The 9605-nt window shown below is 38.3% G+C and overlaps 1 protein-coding gene across 2 annotated transcripts in view; it reads right to left on the bottom strand.

Moving 5' to 3' along the window:
• Rhoh (ras homolog family member H) overlaps positions 1-8804 on the bottom strand; it is a 34135-nt gene extending 25331 nt beyond the window's left edge. Inside the window, exon 1 of one of the 2 annotated variants that reach the window (XM_010625132.3) lies at positions 8509-8804. The gene's annotated coding sequence lies outside the window, so the exon portion shown is untranslated. The remainder of the gene's footprint in view (positions 1-8508) is intronic. The other variant, XM_010625133.3, reaches the window with a different exon arrangement.
• Between the last annotated feature and the right edge of the window lie 801 nt (positions 8805-9605).

Genomic DNA, 9605 nt, shown 5'->3' with positions numbered 1-9605 from the left:
CCAAAAAAAAAAAAAAAAAAAAAAAATGCTTTTTCTATGCTATTAAGGTTCAAGACCCAAGCAACCTGAAACTTCTCTAAAGCTCCTCTAAATTATAAAAGGTATGATGGTAGACTTAAAGCTTTCAAAGTATTCAATTTCCTTCAAAATGATAATGTTCATGTCAGATTCATTTTACTAGTTTTATTGTTAACCTTACACCAAAAATTGATTTTCTTTTAAGGAACTTACTAGCCTTTTTATATAAAAATAATACATGCTAATTATAGAAAAGATGGAAAAAATGAAGAACATCTTGTAATCATATGTAATTTTATCACACACTAGAAAATAAATTTTAATATACTGGTTTATTTACTTCTATATACTGAATTCATGAATAAAAATACATATAGAAGCCTTTTATATTTATAAATATATATGATTTATACTTTAAATTTTTCACTTATTATTAAATATTCTTCAAAAAGTCACAATTAATGTTTAATAGGATGAAAGCTTATTTAATCATAGCTTTCTGTTGAGCACTTTTGATTCATTTTGTTTCTCTCCTATAAAAATCATGTTGAGAAGATCTGCCTTTATTACAAAACATCTGATATGATTCCTTTAGGAATAATTCTTAGAAGCTCTGCTCACTTCAGGAGCACATATACTAAAAATAGGAATAATTCTTAGAAGTAATAAAGGATTATGAATATTTAAGGACTATTTGTTCATACTGCCCAACTACTTGCAATTTTTCTGAAGTCTTCTAAAGCCATCTAAAGTAACTCAAGATCATAATTTAAAACACAGCATATTAAGCAGAGAAGGAAGAATGGTTCGCGTCTCTTCCCTGGCTGGCTGGTGATATTATTTATACATTGTATTTTTGGGCCTTATTTTATAGGAAAAGGGAAGATATTATAAAATGTAAAAGTTTCTAATCCAATGTTAAGGACAACTAAACTTACTATTTATTCTATATTTCACCCTCGTTATTAATCATGTGAAAAATGCAGTACTCAATAATCAGTGCACATTCTCAAAATTCACAAAGGAGACAAAAAATAATAATTAACAGATAAATAATGAGCTACATACCTGTGGAGAAATAAAAATAATTATGACCAAATTTTAAAGGAAAGAGCACTAATGTTTAAACTCCAAATACATGAATGAATGTAGAAAAAGTTTTAAAGTATGATCATTTCAGTCCTCCAAAGAGAAGGTCAGTAAGTGAGAGGAAACTTTATAATAATATAACTTCATGAAAATGGCTGGTCACAGGTTAAAAAAAAAAAAAACATGAAGGGTGAAGGGGATGAAGGAGGACAGGGGTATGGGGGAAAAAATAAGAACCAAGACATATCATGTAAAAGTACAAGATCCCAATGATAAATGTTTGCTTTAAATGTACCAATAAACTTAATAGGGGGAAAAACATGAACTTAAGATGAAAACCCTGGTGATTTTTTTTTTCTTAAATACATTTGAACAAACTAGTTTTTAAACTGAAACTACAGGCATCTAGCCCCTACTAAAAGAGAAACTTCAGTTTTTCTTCCCATATATGTATGTGATGATGGGTCTTTGCTGTATAGCCTGTCAAATAGGTAGCCCTTGGGACCAGGGATTTAGCTCAGCGGTTCTGTCTGCCTCACAAACACAAGGTCCTGACTTCAATCCGTGGTACCAAAACAAACAAACAAACAGGCAACCCTTGGAGAAATCCAAAACTCTTGGTTTGATTTTGATCTTTCAATCCATGTTTTACATAGGATCCCTTCCACCAGGTGAAAACTAACCATGTATTCTCATGTTTCTACAGATTAATAGAAATATAGCCATAATCTACATTTTAGTGCTTTTTTTTGAAAAGTAGAGGATAAAAAGAAAGATAAAGGCCTCAAAAAGATTCTCATAGCTGCTCTTCATTAATTCAAAGGATCTTTTACACATTAGCTGTATGTCTATTACACAGGAAGAGATTTTGAAGCCTTTTAAAACAGATTTTGTTAATTTGGAAGGAAAACACTGGGATGGTGGCAATTTTAATGCATAAAAACTTAAAGACTTACAAATAAAACATAAGTATACTTAAGTTAAAAAGTTATATGCCACTTTTTCTACGCTGAATATGCATCACCATTATATGCCTACCTACTATTATATTTTAAAAGTTAACATTATTACTGTATTTCTCTGACACTGCCAGATATTCTGCAGATAGGAATATAGTAACAATATTATTTTAGCTGATATAGGAAACTGTGGTACTGCCAATATATAAAGTTTTGCTAATTCTTCCCCTCCTAATTCCTGTATTTACCTCCATCACCCCTCTACTCTCTCATCACAACCAGAAAAAGAAAAATACTGATATACATTTTGGCCAGTCACTCCAAAAGATATTGAAAAATCAGGTTTTATCAATTACGCATACTAAATATTCATAGACACCTTGCAAATTTCTGTAGCTGAAGGCAATGGCTTTACATCATTTAAATGTGAATCCAAATCTATGGCTTTTCTTCTTTTCTGGGAGGCGTCATCATAGGCTCACACTTCTCAGCTATGCCTGGGGTCATTTTGAGCTCACAGTTGGAACAAACATCAGCATAAATTTTTGTGGCAACTGAAAGGTACAAGAGTGGTAGGGAGGAGAAATTCATGGTGAAGGATGTATGTTTAGAGGTGTTCCAGGGGTATTCTGGGTCAGGAGTGGGGTGAGATGGATGGAAGGTGGGGCTCCTACCTGAAAGAAAGGAGAAACATGCGGGGGAGAGATTGCCTGCGTTGCCTACAGCAGCATCTAGGCTGCTGGTCATAAGGACAAGCTCAGGGGGAGCCAGATCCAGAGACTGCTGCTGGCATTTAGTGGACATGGAAAACCAATGTGCCTCACCTTTTAAATTGTTATGCCCTAAACGGAATATAAATTGTTTATGTCCTAAATTTATAAATTGTTATGTCCTAGACTGAAGGTGCAAAAAAAGAAAAAAGAAAATGCATTTTGTACACTTAACCTACTGAATGTCATAGCTTAGCCGATCCTATCTTAAATATATTCAGAACATGAACATTAGCCTATCAAACATGAAGTCTATATGATAATAAAGTGTTGGATATATCATGTAATTTATTGCATAGTGTACTAAAAATGCAAAACAGAATGATTGCACGTCGTATGGGCATCATAATGAAGATGAAAACTCATATTCAGGCCAGTGATCATAAATCAAGGACTGTCTACCATATTTGTGTTTTGAAGACTATAACTGGAGGTTACGTGATGCATTATTATTAAAGTATACATTGCAAGTGGCAGGAAACCTAATCATGGGTGTACAATAACCAAAATGGTAATCGAAGGTGAACTGTACTTGTTACATGAATATGTCTGTTAAAAGATTTTCATTTTCTGCCTCAAACATAGATGTACAATTCTCACACTATCCACACAGAGAAACTTGACTCATACTTCTCAGTTTATTAGCCAATTCCAATACTTGTTCTCTGGAGGTTCGAAGAGGGGTTCATTTCCCAACCCCACCTGTCAGTGAGCTCTGACCGTGATGCCTGACCATGGCCTCATCACTTCCAGCAAGGCTGACTAATTAAAACAGATGGGTTACAGGCCAGGTGGACAAGAAATTAATAAAGACATGAACTTTCAACCAAAAATACATAGTGCCCCCAGTTTAAGTCAGGCACTCACTATCATAACTATGGCTTTTGGCCACTGTAAGATATTCCATGGAGTTAATGCTTTGAGAGCCCCTATTGCTTTGCATTTAGATTATTTTCAGATTTTGCTATTATAAATGATAATACAATGAATGTGTCCATGCATGTCATTTCTTTCTTCTTTGAATTATTTATTTAGAATAAATTTCCAGAGATGGAATGGGATGGATAAAGTGTATGAACATTTTAATGGCACTTGTTACTTATTGGCAAATTGCCACATTTTGTAGGCCGCACAGTTCCTCAGTGATATGCTAAAAAAATTTTAGCAACAGGCTCTCAGAAAATAAAACTTAAGAAACCTGACTCTGTTTCCTGAGTTCCGTTGCATGAATACTCACATCATGGCCAATTTCTAGCTACCAACATGATGATATCACTGAACAAAGAGGCAATCCAGTAGCATATATATTATTTAGTAGTAGTATATTATTATTTGTCATGCAGAAAAATAGAAGTAAATAAATCTAGTGGCTTGCAAAATTTCTGGAAATATTACAATCTGCTCTTACAAGAAAGTGCAGTGCAGGCTGGTTCTAGAACACGACTGTAAACATTTCACTTGATATTTTGCAAGAGCACTTTTTGTATTGAAGCCCAGTGAAAATTCACCTTACTCCTGTTTAACAAATAATGACCATGCCTTTAGATCAGCAGGTTATGCAAATAGTGAATAAAACATAATACATACATGCACACAAAAGATAGAGTGCTTGTCTGCCTCTTATCTGGGTCAACTCATTGCCTACTCACCCACACATTCCATTTACAGAGTTTTTTTTTTCCATGAGGTCATGTATACAATACTCAATCGCTTACTTACTCTAACAATAAACTGAATGGACGACTACATCTGTGATTCTGTGGGCAAGCGGTGAGAGCCACAGTGGATGTTACTTCACTGTCTTCCTTGGTTTTCTTTTCTACGAAATGGGGAAGAGGTCATTGCTGGCTTCGGTTTTACGAGAAACTGACTACAGAGACAAGAAGGCTCCAACTTTGCTGTAAGAAGCCACGGGGTGTTCCAAGTTGCTCTGGAAATTTCTTCCAAGAGTAATTCATTGTGTTCTATCTTACGGGGAAAGGAAGATGGGAAATGATTTGGTGCTTTCTCTCTTGAGAGCTCATTTCTTCACTTGTGCTTCCCCAAAGTAATAATATATAGACTATGCATGGGAGACTTCAGAGGGTTTTTTTGTTTTGTTTTTTGGTACCAGGGATCGAACTCAGGACCTTGAGCTTACAAGGCAGGCACAGTGCCACTGAGCTAAATCTCTGGCCCCAAGAGTTTTTAAAGAAGTAATACCCTGTATTTGCAAGTTAAGACCAAAGTATGACTGAGATACAGAAGTTCACACCTCTAACTGAGGCATTCTACTCCCAGGATCTCACCCCAAGGAACAGATTCAAAACAAAATAAAGTATTTCCTGTGTGATGATATTAATCACAACAGAGAGATCTAGTTGCCCATCTCAGCATTTACTCAGTTTACCATCTTAGATGCTGGTAGGAGATTTCTTTCTAGATGAATGGTTCCCACGTCTCTACCTGTAAAATCACTGCTCCAAATTGTCTTAGGGTTTATATTTCTATCACATAGATTCCTGGATCCCTTCCCAGGGTGATGGTATGAGTCATGAAAATTCCTAATTCTCAAAGATTCTCTGAGTGATTTTAATGTCCAGCCAACTTTAGGAAATGCTATTCCAGGCCAGAACTAGACAAACTAACATTACCTCTGAACAACCGTCAAATGTGGGAATATAGCATGACAATTTCTTATGCAAGTCATCAAGAAGTTACTCAGGGGATTCAAGCAGCTGCTGGAATCAAATGACCAAAGAGCCACGGAGAGCCCCATCCCCTTCCCCCAGACCTCCCTTCCATATCTCGCACCCCTTGCTCTCACTGTGCATCCAGCCCCTTCCGTGCTCCACTGAACACCTGCCATAATTCATGTCCATCCATTTCCACACACAGAGCCCCAGATTTCCTCCCATATGTTTTCAGGGGGTCTCTAGAAACAAGACATTATTACTCTTCGATCAAAGTAACCTGCACACATAACTAAGAATCTCCTGTATAATGACTGTACCAGCTGTGCTTGCATTTTTAAAAGGGGTCTTTATAATCCAAAAGAATCTCTAATCTAGAGGGTGGAAGGGGATACAAATGCTTTTTAATCTTGGCTTTCATTGAAACCCAAGCATCCAGAACCCAAAGAAGCTTTCTGAGCAATCAAAATGCTTCCAACTCCTGAATGTGAATGCACTTCAGTGTACCTTGCTAGTACTAAAATCAAAGTAGCCCAAAATTAAATAATACAAGTAAAACTATCCCAGGAAGAAATATCACTTTCTGTCTGTGACTCCAAGCACCTCTAATTCCACTCAAAGCATCAGCAAGCAACAGCAGCCACAGACCCCCACAGATAATGCAGCAGGTACGCAAAGGAGTTCCATTAGGGGTTGAGAAGCTGCTATGGGAAACCCTCAAAAATCAGCTTCAAATCTGGTTTTCCTTTTTTTATTTTTAATATGTCTTATCACTATAAACCACCCAATTCTTGTGTCTAGTTCACACTTAGTGCTGGAAATACACAGCCTCTGCCACCCCCAGTTTCCTTTGAAAAGAGGATTAGCATTGGAAATGTTAATTTGCAGGTAGCTGCTCGCAAGCCAGGGATCAGGCTATCTTCATTTCTGTCCATAGCCAAGTCTTCACCACATACCCACAAGGAATATAAACATATATTGTAACACGAACTAAAAATAACAACAATAATGAAAATAGGGAAAGGGGATTTAATGTCGGAGGGAGGGAGGGAGAAGGGTGGGAGGGTGAAGAGAATAAAAAAGAATCCAGACTTATTATGTACGTGTACCTACTCCCTAAGATCAACGTAAACTTCATGTACTGAAAACTGTACTAATACATTTTTTAAGCAATCATAATAGCTACAGTTTATTTTATGCCAGGCATGGGCTAAGTGCTTCATATATTTTTATCTCATTTTTATCTCTACAGCAACCCTCTGAGGTTAGTATTTTAAGTTATTATGACTGTCATTACAGATTTTTTTAAAATCTAAACATTGAAGAATTTAAATAACTTGTTCAGACTTCCAAAGCCAAAAAAGGACTGATTCAGTGCAAGGCAATCTGGCTCCCATTCTGTACGTTTGTATTACACGGACTCAGATATTTCATGGTCCAGGAATCACTGTGACATGCTTACTCCCTAAAGCAACATCCAAAGAAAGAACAGCAGCGTGTCCGTAATATCGCATTCAGACCACAAGGGAGGTAACCCTACTTCATGGGAATTACAGACCGGCTTTTGAGGCACACAGACTTGTTTATCCACCAGCCAACTCGCCCTCCCAAGAGGAAGGCCACATTAATTATAGGTCCACATTAATTGAAGGTCCTCTTTAAAACACAGAAACCAGAAGCACAGGTTTTCTATGTGCCGCAAGCCACACATGCTTTTCTCTGCATGTGTGGTGATAAGGGAAGACAGCAAAAGACAAAGGAGGGGCCACACACAGACTTGGGGATGCAGAAAGCAACCCCAAGGATGAAGAGATAAAAATCACCAAGTTCCCCTCAAAAGGAACTCAGTTAGAGCTGAGAGGGCTGATAAGGAGGAACCCAATGGCACAAGACCAGAAAACTATTGAGCAGAGTCCGTTCTTCTTAACCGTCATTTAAGGTCCCCTTAATCTGCCCATGCCCTAACTTTCTAATCCTATTTCCTACAATGTGTGAAACGAAGTTGCTTCTCCTCAGGCAGGTCACCTCCACTGATTCAGGCTCCCCTTTGTCAAAGGCCACACTGTGCTCCAAGTCTGAAATAGCCTTCCCTTCCAGATGTGGTCCAACTTCACACCTTGCTACAGTCAACTTTCTGACTACTCCAGCTCCCTCCCACAAATGCCTGTCCTGGAACCCTTGGAGCTCCTAAATGCCTGCCACCCCATCAATCCCCAATTCCCATAGGACAATGCTGCCTCAATTACACCGCTCACCACGTCTACTAGCTTCTAAGTTCCTTCGAAGTGGAGTTTTCTTTATATTTCTCTTATATCCTCTACAGTACCAGCTCAGAAGCAGTAAGTGATCATCAGCTACTTGTTGCTTGCTTCAATGGCAGCTTTAATTTAGCAAAGCACCTATGAAACACTGATTTCCCAAACTTTACTTAGTTACAATCCAGGCTACTGAATGTCTCCAAATCAAACCACCTCAAAAAGCTAAATTTAATTCCAAGACACATACATCGTGGACTACTTTTAGAAAGTGGACGTTAGCATTGACAATAGGTGAAACAAGGAAGCTAGAAATTCTGGATCCAAATCTAAATCATTTTGATTCTTCTGTTTTTTTCTGAACTAGAATGTTTTTAAAATTGGTATCTGCACACATTAGAAGATATTTAAATTCACTTATCATACATTGGGTAATATTCAAAGTTTAAATTTTAAATCATCCATAGAGCTGAGCTCTATCACAGTCAATTATTAGCCCATTCACTATCTAGGGAGACATCTAGAAACCCATCTAAAAAGCCAGCTATTGCATTTTTAATTTTTCAAAAACTTCTGTGTGCCTTGTTCAGATGTTAGAGAAGCGGGTAGAGAGCAGAGTGACTCCCCCTCCTTCTATAAGTTGGTTCTGTATTTTATAATAGGTGGAACACAGTAAAAGCTAAATACAATTAGAAAGATTCCTACTGACCATGAAGAAATACTTTCAAAGAGCTAAAAATCTTACCTGTTGTAAAATTCCAAAAAATGTCTTGCCACTAAAATGCCTGACTCCGGAAGTCAAGTTCTCTCGGCGCAGGTAGATAAAACACAAAAACAGCCCAAGCCTTTTCAGTGTGGTGAGTGCACTGACCTTTCTGTCCAAGACTATGACTGATTCACATGGGAAGATCTACAAATATGAAATCATAACGTTGGAGAAGTCAACCAGAGACGGCCAGGTTAGTGTGCTCGAGGTGACTGAGGCAGCAGGAATAATCCGAATGTGACAAAAGCGATTAGCAAGTTCCTGTACATCAGTCAGTTTCCTGTAGCTGGCTTCTCCGTAGAGGGGGGGTGCATTTGTGTGGGCTGGGGGGGTGCACGTGCATTTCCCTCCACAAGAACATGAAACCCAGCCGGCCAAGGGGCAGAATTACACCTTTGCTGCATGGCTGCGTTTGTGTTTAATTTATCTCTCCCTTCTAAGTCCACGGATTCTTTCTCTCCCCATACTCAACTTTCCTCCAACAAACCCCCCACCTACATCTCCAGGAGCAGAGAGTAAAAAACCAAGATGATTCTTTAAGAAAGTAAAATCAAGAAGAAGGAAATAAAAGCCCACCACACTGACTGGTCTTGGTTACTGTAAGCTTAGGGAAAAGCACCGGGGAACTTACAGGTCAGCTTGGTGAACATGGGAGCTGCAAGGGGAGGCAACAGGTGGGGCATTTGTGTGGCTTTCCTCTATTAGCAATCACCAAATAATAATTTGGAAAGAGTGAGCTCAACCATGGTGAGATCTCAAGCAGCCGCCCTGCACCTGTGTAGGGAGCTACTAGACTCTGAGTTGTTTTCAGACTCCTCAGAGTTTCATTATTTGCCTGAAAACCCAAATTTATTTGTCTTGTCCCTCCACAGCCCAGGTGTGGAGACCATCTGCGGTTATCTAGACGATGGCTGGATTGCCTGAACCACTACCTTTCATGCAGTGCCCCAAATGCCTGGGTAATTGTAAATGCTTCTGCCAGGGTGACGTCTTGGTCAAAATGCCTCTGGGCCATAGAATAAAGTCACTGTCATTCAAGTGAGAGGACATTCTAGAGCTCCTGTCTGTTGGGACAC

The sequence above is a fragment of the Fukomys damarensis genome, unplaced genomic scaffold (assembly GCF_012274545.1).
Source record: "Fukomys damarensis isolate Sample0158 unplaced genomic scaffold, DMR_v1.0_HiC HiC_scaffold_35, whole genome shotgun sequence".
Lineage (NCBI taxonomy): Eukaryota > Metazoa > Chordata > Mammalia > Rodentia > Bathyergidae > Fukomys > Fukomys damarensis.
This window is presented reverse-complemented; position numbering and strand designations above follow the sequence as displayed.